This window comes from Cyprinodon variegatus, unplaced genomic scaffold, assembly GCF_000732505.1.
Source record: "Cyprinodon variegatus isolate N-32 unplaced genomic scaffold, C_variegatus-1.0 Scaffold166, whole genome shotgun sequence".
In the NCBI taxonomy this organism is placed as follows: Eukaryota; Metazoa; Chordata; class Actinopteri; order Cyprinodontiformes; family Cyprinodontidae; genus Cyprinodon; species Cyprinodon variegatus.
The window spans coordinates 472,027-485,117 of record NW_015150619.1 but is presented as its reverse complement, the minus strand read 5'-3'; the positions used below and the strand labels follow the sequence as shown (position 1 = coordinate 485,117).

Below are 13,091 nucleotides of genomic sequence, written 5' to 3'. Positions count from 1 at the left end.
CTCGCTTTGGTGGCGCAGTGTTTGACTTCAAATGTCATTTAAATTGGATAAGAAGAAAAGAAGGATAAGGAGTAAATTCTGTGACTGTGAGTGACTGTCTTGGGGACGAATTGCAGCATGTGAGCCAGGAGAGACGCGCGACGCTGAGAGCCAATAGCGTCGAAGAGCTGCCGTACGCAAAGAGTGCGGATGGGAAGCTACTCCGGGTATACCTCCGCGTCTAACGCATGGTCGTGTGTAGGTTGAATGGGATAAGAAGGGCGAGTGCGGAGCGATATAGAGACGTGCTGTGATGCGGCTTGCATATATTCTCAGACAGGACTAGCTTCTTTTAAAGACGACCTCCTCCATCGCGTCGCTTTCCATTCCAGTAATGTGGCGTATCTGTGTGGCGCACCTGTAAAGAGCGAGACACGGGACAGAAAGCCGGGCTCTTTTTTTGTTTGATTATTTGATTCCTTTTTCTTTCTTCTGTTGTCTTTGTTTTATTTTATTATTTTTTTTATCTTTTCCCCCCTCTCCCTTTCTCCTCCTCCCTTTTACCTTTTTTTTAAATTTATTTCATGCCTTTACTGAACAGAAACCATTCCTGTGTTTTGATTTAATAAACATTTTAATTTCCTCATTTTATATTGTTTGTGTTGGCTTTTTTTTTACGTTTTAAAGTTTGAACTTTAAAAAAAAAAGCAAGAGAGAAAGAGGGCGCGGAATCCACATCATTTGATCAGGTGTTTCATTCAGAGACTATTTGCCCCCCCAAGGACGTCTCTAACTTTCCTTTATAGAAACGGTAAGATCTTTTCCTGCACATTTGCATTTTGAAATCGAGGTAAAGAAATAGTCTGTTTCGGTGCTCCTTCTAGTGTGCAGAGCAGATCCTCTTATTGCATGAGATGTGATGTGTAGGAAAGTGACTGTGGTGCATTCATGTGACGCTCCATCCTCAACTGTAAACTATGGAGCATGCAGGTAGTCAATGAGGGACATGCAGTAAAGTTATTTTTCCTCTCTTGTGCAGAGTTCTGAAACATGCAAACATTTTAGAATGGAGTTGCTACAAAAAACATGTTTTAAAACATGCAAATAGTTTAATTTTAGAGTCCTTTCTTAAATGCAAAAAAACTTATTTTATCTGTTATGGTGTTTGACTAATATTTTTCATAACTTTATTTTAAAAAATGACCAAAAACAATTGTCACTGCTGATAGGGACAATGCTGTGTAGGTTGTAATCGGTGCAGCCTGCATGTAGTGCTGGTGGATGAAGTTCTTGTTTTCATTTGCACTTTTTCCTATACTATATAAGAATTTCCATGCATGGATGACGGCAAGTCAACGCTATTTTTGGAATGCAAAACAAAAAAAACAAAAAAATCTCTCTGGCTACTTCCTTTGCGTTCCATCTGTATTATTTGAAGATTATCCACATCAGCAGCAATATCTTAGAAGTACTCGTGTCTAGTGTTTGATGATGCACAATTGTTGGCCAATGCATCAAGCTAATCGATTTTATATCCTTGGTAATGCATTTTAATAAAGAGCTCATTTGCTTATTATTAGGAGAGGAATTAATGATAGGCTAATCGTAAAATGCCAGAGTTGTTTCAGACCAAGTCATTTCTTATGTCGAACGTTTTACCCATAGATACGATATAGATAACTGACACAGCTTAAAAATGTATGTATACATTTACAGACTGCTTAGCTAAGTGGAGTGAACCATTATTAATTGGAAATAATGCAGCCATTTTTGGCTTTTACTTAACAATATTTAGTTACTTTAACACAATTCATGTTAGCAGGGTAGGGCGTTAAAGTAGCTAAATATTATTAAGTAAATGTCCAAAGTGGTTGCATTATTTTTTTTTCAGTGCACCATGCAGGTGTTGCATAAAGTAAAACAAAAAGTAAAGTTTAGACAAACATATAACAGGCACTTAAACCTCTTTTTGTATTTACATTTCCCATTTTACAAGTTACTACTATGTGGAACTTGGCTGCCAGATGTTATTTTTGTGTCTGTTTTTCACAGGATATCCACAGAAGGGCAGTATAGAACAGTCTGAAATTAGTTTGAAGCCAAAACTTCTTTGTAACTGGGTTTATTTTACTTGCATTTTTTATGCTAAGCATATGGATACTATGCAATATTCCATTGGGAAGAATTAATTTTTTTTTAGGCTTAATATGTTAATTTTAGAAACAAAAAAAATCTGAAAAACTGTTCAATCATTAATCTGAATCTGTAAGCTAAACTTTAGAAATAATTGTCTTTATTCCATTGAATGCGCCGCAAACAAAGCATGCAGCTGCAGCTCATCATGCAGTTATGGGAACACGCAGCCTTGCCTTCTGATTGGTCGACGCTCTGATTAGTTTATTTAGTGCATGCGCGTTCCCGCCACCGCCCCCATATGCTTCCCGAAGACCGTGGCCAAGCGTTTGTCTGCAGGGACTTCATTATAAACGAGGTTCGCCGGTTCAACACCTCGAGGTAAGACTTTGTTAAACTGTAGAAAGGACCGGTCACTGTGTGTGGTCGGTAGGTCGGTTTCACCGTATGGCAAAAGGAAGACGTTTCAGTAGCTAGCAGGCAGCTAGCTACTTGTTTCTGCTGCCCATGATAAAACGTTTGTTTTTATAAGGCCACTCGGAAAAATTAGATGCTTTTGTAAATGCGACCTGTTTCAAACGTACACATTAGAAGCCCCAGACCTGTCCGAACAGTTTTCTATTTTTTTTTCTTAACTATATAGTAGAAATGGGGTGCTAATAGCTTTAAGTAGCGGTGCGGCTAACTTTAGCCATGCTAGAAACGGCATATAAAGGTGCCATTTTCAGGATATTTAAACTCATTTTCCCTAATTTTCTTTATTCCAGTCAGTTCAATCTTAAACCAACCCGGTAATTTGGCTACAGGAGCACAGCTGCAACTCCTTAATTAAACATGGTGGCTTCACTTGACTCTATTTTTAAGGAAGATTAGAGCCACTGAAAAAATAAGTTAACTGATATTTAAATATTTCAGTTTAATATGGGAAAAAAGTCAGAATTCTGACAGCTAACAAACATGTTCGCATCAAGCTGCAGCCATGTCTGTTTTAGAGATTAGCTCTCTTGTTTTAATCACCTTCTGCTCTTCCATAATTGAAAAGGCATCACCAGGGACCCTTTGGGCATGTAAAAAGTTGCCTAACTGCGTCATTTTTAATTTTTACTGGCCCTCTCAAACAACTCGCATCTTTGTCAGTGAAGCTGGGTGCTCCCACATCTCTTCCTTCCTGGTGCATCTACATTAAGATCCACAATTCTGAGATTAAAGTCAAGAATTCAGACTTTTTTTTTTCTCATACTGAAGTAACGTTTTAACATTGATTAACTTTTTTTTTTTTTTTTTTTTTTCCCAGTGGCCCTAATCATCTGTACTTTTTCAAATATGGTGTATACATGTTTTTTTTTTCTTTTTTCTCAATTTATCTTTTTTTATGGTGTTACTGCACTGTTCCCCACAATACTGGTTGTATCAAAACACATGATTTTGTCCTATAGATTATTTCTACGTATCGTAATTTGGTTTTGTACTAATGGAGAGCCATTTAATATTTGACCTTTAGAAATAGGTGACAGTTACTGTTGTGATATTACAGCTCATTAAGCTCAGTTACATATTGGGTACTTTCATTGGTCAAGTTTGGGCATCAACTCTCTAAATGGAGAATATAATATTGTGATTATCATTTAAAAACCACAACCAACAAATTTAACTTGCAGACTGTCACCTCTGCCATAGTAATATATTAGTTTTATAACATTGTCTGGGTAAATACTTGATTCTGATTGGCTGCAGCGTGTGAAGCATTAAAGCAACCTTATATTTCAGAAAATAAAAAGTCTTGTAAAATGGTCTGAATTACGGCACTGGTTCACTTTTGCAGACCAAGCTACATGTTACCTGACCCGAGCAGATTACACATCACAAGTAATTAAATGGCCAGTAGAGAGGAAAAACTTTTACATTTTTTAAAGGATAAACGCATTGATTTTAATATTTAAGTGATCAACATAAAAGCAGGATGCGGTGTTCATTAATCAGAAATGGACTTCATGGGAGCAACCCTCCTGTTTGCGAAGGGCAGTTCACGCCTCCAAATCATCCATTTATTTCTAATAATGAACACCTAATCCTGCTTCTATCTTTGTGACTTAAGAAATCATTAAAATAAATGCGTTTTTTGCTTGGAAGTTTGTCAAAGTCTACATTTGGTGTAAACTTTATGACCCATCATTGTGGTTTAAGCCAACCTAATTAATCCATATTAGATTTTTTTTCTATTGTACCCAATGGACCATGATGGGGCATCTTAAAAGCCTGAGCTCCAAAATAACCTATTAAAAATATCAAGGTCTTGCATCGAAGTTGGAGAAATTGCAGAGTTGCATCATACATTTTTTATTTATTTTTTTTTACGGTAAAAGTTAAGTAAAGATAATGTATCATATTGGTAAGTATTAGTAAATAGATACTTGAACACCAGAAAGTTACTGTGTTGTTTAAAACAAAAAGTGTTCAATTAAAAAGGTTTTTCTAACCCAAAAGTTAAAAAACCCACAACTTGACCTGAATACACAGTATGATGTTCTAAACTGGTTCTTACTCCTTGATTCTCATTATTATTATTTATTTTTTTATGAAAAGCAATTTTTCAGTGGGCTTTGTGAATAGGCACATTAATTCACTATGTAGCTTAAGACGGACATGCCCAAAGTTGGTCCCCAAGGGCTGCTGCCTGCAGGTTTTAGGTTTCCTTGCTCCTGCACAACTGATTCTGATTGATTGCTGATTGATGACAGGCTTATGTTGAACTGCAATTATCATAATCAGCTGTGCTAAAACAAGGAAACCCCTAAAGCTTGCAGGACAGCAGCCCTTTAGGACCAGCTTTGGGTATGCCTGGCTTAAGGCAAGAGTGGAATTTAGTAACCCGTTTGTGTGTTTTGTGGCTTGAAAGGGGAACAAAAGGAGAGGAAGAACACAAGCAATCAGATTGAGGGAATTTGAGGTTTGATTGGATGACATGCATACCAGTTAAATATATTCCTTTGGACTCTGTGCTAATAAAGCCTTAAACCCATCATCCATTGTTGAAAAAAAACGTACAAATAAACTCAGTAAGACTGGACTATAATACAGAGGACCCCAGATTTAGTCGTAGTTATCATTAAATGTATTTTTTATTGAGGTTTGTCAGATTGATTAATGTGAGACATGCCTGCAAAGACTTAAACCAATTAAGACAAAATGTGTCTCCGTAATTTTGCATTCTTCCTCTAAGTCAGATAATGTCACCAAGTGGGGTCAATTAACTAAATGCTGGCTGCACTAAACAATTGTTTGCTGGTTTTGTACCACTTGAAAAATCAGCAAATGATATAGGGGAGAGAAAATTACAGCTTAGTTTTACAGAACCACATTTGAAACGGGTTTGAGCTCCTACAGTGTTAGCAGTGAGTTGGACAACTGGTAGATTAATGTCCCTGAATACTGAGTGTTTTGGTGCATGAGGCTTTTTTTCAGTTATTTAAATAATGTACTCTCTCATTTTTCTTTATTTTTTAGCAGCAATGGTTTGCCTTTTATTGCCCCCTTGTCCCTTTTAATATTTAAAATCATAATAGCTAAGATTTAGTTTCTTGCAGGATAACCATTAAAAATAGTTTTTGGTTGTAGGTTCTGGCCTTTGTGTTTTAAAAATTGTTGTAACCACATTTGATCATTTTTGGGTTGCTGATATGCTAAAGCTCTGTGTAGGTAGTCGGCTAAAGAACCCAGTCTGTCTTAAATGTGCAATTACTTTACTAAGAGCTTATAAAATGAAGTGATTTTAGCCTGAAAACGGTTGATTTGAAATATAAGCCATATATATATTTTTTTTTTTAACCAAAATATATTTTAGGAACCACTACAGGGTTCTTTAATAGTGTATCGTGTCTGTTATGGTTTCAACATATTTGAAATGGTACAAGAGCTTTTAATTTTAATGAAGACACTGCAGATGAAGTCGCAACGTGTAATGAATATCTGCTGCTTTTAGCACCCCCCACCCCCTGTAACCATCCCAGCTTCAGCAGCCCCTGTAATACTGAGGACAAGAGATAAGAGTAGCTGTCTTTGTACTGTGACTGTGTTTGCCTTTCTAAATAAAGGCTGCTGACAGTGACAAAAATGCAGGAATCGGAGGCCACACATTACTTTTCTGTGTGGCATTGTGTGTAGCTGTCAGAACTAGGTTAGTATGCAGTGGCTGGCTTCAGAGAGAAGCAATTTTACATCCTTTGTCCTTCTTAAATGGTCATCTGTCCCCTTTTCTTCATTTCATAACATGGCCTCCTCCCCTAGTGTCGAATGGGCTGTCTGTATGTTGCACAGGATTTAGTCCATTGGCCACAGGGTGGCCCTCCCTCTGCATGGGCAGGTTCCTACTGCAGGCCAGAAATGCAATGCCCTTGAACACACACTGTGAATTACAACAGCCTCAACAGATGCAGCATCTCCTGCTCTATCTGCTTTTCTGTAGCTTGGTTATAGTTAATGTATAAAACTGATTTAAAGCATAATTCATCACCCAAATACACTTGGAAATTGTATTTTCCACTTTTTGAGGGATCAGTATGAAAGAAATGTATCTAAACAAAAAATAATTTCAATTTCCCTTACATAGACTTGGATTCTAAAATTTATAGTGTTAAGGAGACTGGAGATTGGGCTGTTTTGGTTGTGTTGGTGGTAATTATTTTAGTGCAACAGTTTCAGAGAACAGGACTTGATTAAAAACTATTTTCAATACAATATCTAACATATCCTCTTTTTTAAAATCAGGATGACTGATTTGTTTTTGTAAAATGGAGCAGGTCTCTTCATAGCTGGCTTTGCTCTAAATGCTTGTGGGGTGCACAGGATGAGGTAGCCCCCCTTTGACACGTCATTTAGGGAATGATGGTAAAGGTAGAACAGTTGCTGCTTTCATGTCAACTCAAAATGCAGTTAAAGTCAACAGTTTTTTATTTGGGGGAAAAACGTTGTTAGAGGGGTCCTTAAATACAGCAACAAATTGCTAAGTTGGCAACACTGGACTGTCATCTCCAGTTTTCCTCCACTATGGAAAGCAAAGCAGAGGACTGTAGCTACTGTTAAGCTTTGTACGCTAGCCAGCTTCAAAGTAGTCAATTTATATATTGTATGATATTTACATTTTTTTACTTGGATGATGATTAGAATAAGTGTGCAACTATGCAGTACTATAATAAATCCTATTATTTACATAGTTTTAACATGTTTTATTCATTCTGAGGTTATGGGCGCTTTTGTTTAATAACTCTCATGTAGCAGTTTTAATTATTTATTTTTAAAATTTTAATTTCGAACATGCAAGAGAGAAAAAAAACAAACAATAAAAACATTGAAGAGACAAACAACACAGTACCTTTCTTTGCTGAGTTAATATATCTCTACTACATGTGTGAAAAAGAGTAGGAAGAAGTAAACCTTATGTACTCTTACCCCTTTAAGTTTAGTTTTGAGAACAGTTGCATTGTAGTTGGACATTTAAACTACAATACAACTCACTTGATATTTGCGTGAAATTAAACAAAGTAAAATGGTAAAATACTGCAGCATGAGTAAAATTTATATTATATGCCCACGTAGTGGCTGTACAAATAAAGTGACTTTAATTTTATTCTCTGTAGCAGTGGGCAGACACTGCAGAATGCCTTACTTTCCTTGTCACAGAGTTTAAACTTTTTTTTGTTCTTTTTTCAAGATTGCAAGCGGCAGCATTTGCCTTTGTACACTTAGTATGTGGGTAGGCAAGTCGCATCTGTGGTTTCAACAGAGATATTTTGAACTTTTACTTGTGGGCTTTAAGTTTTCAAGGACGGGTTGTGCATGTCAGTGTATGCACTCTGGAGGGTTTTTTCCTCTACAGCTTGTCACGCATACTTGGTCAATTTAATTCTCTGAGGAGCAAGTTGCAGAGAGTCGTGCCTCCTCACTTAGTGCTCAGTGTCACATCGGTACATTGTGATCTCACTGTTGGCTACATGTTCAGCTTAAAATTGTAAAGGTAATGTGAGGAAATGGCTTTTGTTAGAGTGGGGGTAAGGTATTTTTTTTACTGGTCCGCACTGCGTTAATCCATTGGTAACTATAGTCTCCCTTTTTTTTAAATAAACGACCAGTATTAAAACAAAAGATTAAAAGGTTGTGGATACCTTTTAATGTTCTAGTGCTGCTTTTACACCATGTTTAACAAGGTTCCCAGCTGTAAAATAATTTTTACTCATTGGATGCGTCCTGCCAAAGTTGGACAAAATGAGACAAAGTATTCATACCATAAGGTTTTAATAAACTTTAAAAAAAACATAACTTTGTGCAGTATCCTTTGTGTATTCCACAAGCTATATTTCTTACCAATCTACCAAGGGATCAATTGCTATATTGCATCTCTTTTGCCATAGTGTTGTGGTTTATATCTAGATATTTTTCAGATTAAAGTCTTGTCTGTTGCATATTTTAGATATCATAAAATCAGAATTGGTACTAGAAGACATCCATAGAAGACTTGGCAAAGCTGCATAAAAGAGCAGCTGCAAAAGCTTAAACTCAGGGGCCTTTTGGTTTGTTTAATTCAGCAGCTTCGATTCTTTTGAATATAACTGGTTTGGATCCCTGGATGCTTTGTCTTGCGATGTGTTGAATAGTTGCTGCCTGGCTGTGATGTTAAAAAGGAAATTTTGGGTGTCGTTTTATTGCATTTAACACCCAATGTCTAAAGTGCAGTTTTTTTTGTAATGAACATGTTTAAAATGCTGTGAAGACATTTGATGTGATTTCAAAAGTATAATTCTTTTCTCTCATGGTTTGTGGTGGTAATGTATCGTGGGCTCTCCTTGAACTGTCGGTTGTCTACAGGGTGTCAAACTCTATGGGCCTCAGAGTATGTTATCCTGAGGCACAGCTTTAACTCGTTCGTCTTGGTATTTCATTGTTTACCTCAAGTACAAACAGACCTTTGTGTGTTACAGGTAGAGTTGAAGAGCTGCTGTTGTGAAATGTCTCTCCAACCTCAGCCTCAGCTGGCCTCTGTAGGCTCCCTTTCTGCCAATAAAATGGATAAAGGGTTGAGGCAGAGTTATCAGTTTCCAACCTGCCCCTTTTTCTCTATTTTCTTTTGGAAATATGGAGTCTGTCCAATTGCCCTTCAACAATTTGACGGGTGATATTTTCCCCAATCGAATGCATGAGTAGTGATGTCATCAACTGCAATGGTTTTAGTGTGCGATATAAATTCATTGTGGATATGTAAACCTTAAAACAAGCCTTATATATTTTTTAAAAGCTGTATAATATTTGTGGTCTAAATTTGAATTTAAAAATAAATCCATAAAATAAGACTGTTTTACCACACAGGTTTGAAATTGCAATTTTTACAGAATTTGATTTATTACTCCCTAGTATTTCCCGCACACCACCTTTTCACATTTATGACAAAAACAAGCGTTTTTTGTGTAGCTCTGAAGCACCTGACGCTGTTTTCTTTGCCTCGTCAAAGCTGCTCTTCAGCGGCGGAAAGGCTGATAACCTGTGGAGCGCATTTGGTTTTACTAGTTCAAGGATAAAATCTTTGCATGAGACGGTGACATTCAAACAGCTCCTGAACAAAACCAAGGCGTTTATAGCTGCTATGTCCAGGAGATACCGGCTAGTTTCACTATTGTCCGACTGATCATCCTCGGATTCCCTGTCAGAATCTGAGCCGCTTCCAACCCAGTCTTCCTCATCGGTCTCTCCCTCTCTGCCCGAAATCGCTATCATCAGTGTTTTGAAGCATTTCTAAAGCCTGTTTCGCTCTTAGATTTCTTCTGAAAGCCATTTTTCCGTATTAGCCGAAGAGTTCTTGGTACAATGTTGGTTGCTAGGCAACGGTACCAACCATCAATCAATTGCAGGAAGAATTTACAATGCAACTAATTCAGCCGTCAAAATGACGGCTGTGAGAGATCGAGGCAAAATCAACCGCATTTATTTTTTACGTTATTTTATTAAAAAAACTACATGAAAATTAAGCAAATATAGAAACAAGGAAAAGTCAGGTAACATAACCAACATACGATTAATGTAAACAAAGTTCATTCCCTTTATAATCTCAGAACCATCAAAATGATGACCTTGGGAGTTCTAGTTTTAAATCAATATAAGCAAGTTGGATAACTGGCAGATTAGCAGCATAGGAACTTATTACAGTTTCATCTGTGCTTCACAATGTGAAGTTGCATTTAACAGGGTGCATTCCTATTTTCTTTTACCAAATGCGCATGCATCTTGAATGTCCAATTCAGTAATATTAGTGGTGTGAAGCTCATCAGCAATTTTTCCTTAAATCACCCATCTGATGACAAAAAATATTTTTTCCTCCATGTTTAGGTGTGATGCAGTGGGATCTGAACTAATCTGAACATCCCACATTTGGATGCCTCCTGAAATGTCCCACCTATTGGGTTACAAAAAAAGCGGTGTATTTTAACAATCTTTTTGTTGTTTTGTGAGAGGATGTCTCAGTGGACCTAGGTGCTCAGCGCTTGCATGGCTGCATTAAGATTATGCTGTAAGCTGGCTTCACATATTGAAAGCCTTGATGTTTTTATTTTTTGTTTTTGTTTTTTTTGGGAAAGCGACTTCTTGCCAAGCTTTCTGTTCCAAGTGTTTATCTAATGAAATATTGCTGCCTTGTGGCAATATCTCAATTGGAACAATAGCCAGTGTTTGTACTTGGAATAAAAAGAAAACCATTATGAACATTATGTTCTTGTTGCCTTATTGAAATACTGTGAACATGAAGGGACCTGCTAAAGTAAATGACATAATAGCAAGTCTTTGGCCAGATAACATTTTTGTCTGTCCTAGTCCTTAAGTTTACTTGTGGGACAGTGACAAAAAAGGCTTTACCTCTGAGATTTTCAGCCCTTAACCCAACCAGTGTTCAGTTTACCAGCCAGTAAGACTTAAAACCGTCAGGAATTTAAAGGGCATGTATCCAGATTTGGGAGTTGGGCAAACTGTGTAAAGAAGTGGGTGTGTCCAATATAGGTCCCCACCCCCTATTTTTTCTCTTAAACTAACAAAATTGTCAAATTTATTTGGTTCTTGTTTTAACTTATTCTAGTTGATGCGAATCCACATTTCAATCCAAGAGTCTTGTCAGGAAATGACCACTCGGCAGTCTTGAATTATCCTAACGTGAAACTGCCCTCCCTGGCAAGGTGCACTTTGACGGTACCTGGATTTGAAGCAGACATGGGAAATTTTGTTTTAAAAGAAAAATATGTCAGAGGGCAGTATGCCATTTAGCAACACATTATCTGAAGTATTTAGAGAATGAAATATGGTTAATTCTGTCTACAAAACCAAAAAGTCGTGGAAAATGTGTATGGACAAAAGTTTTTTGTTATGACATCATTTTCTAATATTACGCTTGAAAAAGCTTGTTGCCTAATTAATTACAGGCACATGTTGTAATAAACTATATCAAAGGCAACGTTCTAGTATGAGCTTTACATGCAGAGCCTTATTCTGTAGGTGATTAAAAACACTTGTTAATGTTTTATATTCATTGATCAACTTTTTTAACTAAAAGTTGTCTGACACAATTCTCAGCCAATGTGACTGTGTCCATTATTATTCCTCCTGTCTGGAAAAGTAGAGATTTTAATGTTTTGTCTTTTGTTGTCTTGGAATTACTTCAATGACTTGATATGAGGGGAGAAAAAAACCAGCTAAGGGCTGTTGTCTTAATATTGAGGATCAGGTTAAATGCCTAAGGTCATTTTGAGCCTCACTGTTTCGTCATTAATACCATCCTGAGTCTGTCTGCGCTTGTTTCCTAACTGCTGTATGCTTCTGTTCCTTGGTGGGTTAAACCTGCATGTATATTGGAAAATTTCTTCAGAAAAAGGTTGCAAAAAACTTGGACAATCAAAAAAAATCCCCTGAAAGCTAAAAATCGATCTATTGTTTCTGCAAAACATTCATTGTTGGGCACAACAGTCCTTAAGGGAGATTAACTAACTTATGTCAGCTGGTTCCACTAAACCTGGCTGATGAAATGCAAATACTATTATTTTATTTTAACATAATTCAAATAAAATCATTTGAGCCTAGATCCTGCATTTAGACTTAAGTTTGTATAACTTAATGCTGTGAAGTTTAATTTTAGAGAATCTAGGGGTTAACTGGGCATGTTTGGTTCAGTTTAGCTAATATTAATAAGCATTAATGCTGTTGAATATCTTTATTAATGTTGCAGTGAAACATTCTAGTTTGGTGAAATCAGTTAATATGACTGAGTTAAGTAGTTGCAACATCAAATTTTGTTTTCCCCTTTATGCCAATTCAATCTTGCAACTTTAGCTGGTAATTGGGTTAAAGTTGAAAAGCAGCACAAAAGCAATATTTTGGCACCCAAGAGGCCGGTTCATATAACATACTTCTATCTCACTCGTGGCCCCACAGAGGATACCAAACACGCCACTAAGCATCCTGGGAAATGACAAAGTCCATCCTCATTGACTACTACGAACAATATTAATTTTCCTAAATATCTATAATGTTTAAAGTGACAGGATTATGTTGGTTTTGTGACGTTTAGTTGAATTCTCTTTATAAAAATAATAAAACCTTCCTGCTTTCAGCATAAAGATTCAATATAATCTGACTAGAATAGGGTTTCATAAAATAAATGTCTCAATTTAGATCTATATTGGAATCGGCTGTGGACAATATCATACACCAATTCAATATTAGGTGACAGGGTTATGATGAAATCAATACTTTATCTGTAGTTGTTTTAACATCTCTTGTCATTTAAATACATATTAGCCTGCTTATGTTGAGCATGGAAACTTGCTTTGTGTAAATGTTTAATGGTGGACCACAAATAAAGAATCAGTGAATAGACTGAAAGTAGTCAGACTTGAAGCAAAACTACAAAGGTCTGAAATGATTGTTATAGGAACCAAAAAAAAAATTTTTTTTTT

At 36.6% G+C, this 13,091-nt stretch overlaps 1 protein-coding gene across 3 annotated transcripts in view; it reads left to right on the top strand.

Annotated features, from left to right (window-relative positions):
• Positions 1 to 270: 270 nt before the first annotated feature.
• The window catches only part of elavl2 (ELAV like neuron-specific RNA binding protein 2), a 46,398-nt gene continuing 33,577 nt past the window's right edge, over positions 271 to 13,091 (top strand). The window contains exon 1 of one of the 3 annotated variants that reach the window (XM_015378199.1): positions 271 to 790. The gene's annotated coding sequence lies outside the window, so the exon portion shown is untranslated. The remainder of the gene's footprint in view (positions 791 to 13,091) is intronic. The other 2 variants (XM_015378198.1, XM_015378200.1) reach the window with 2 other exon arrangements.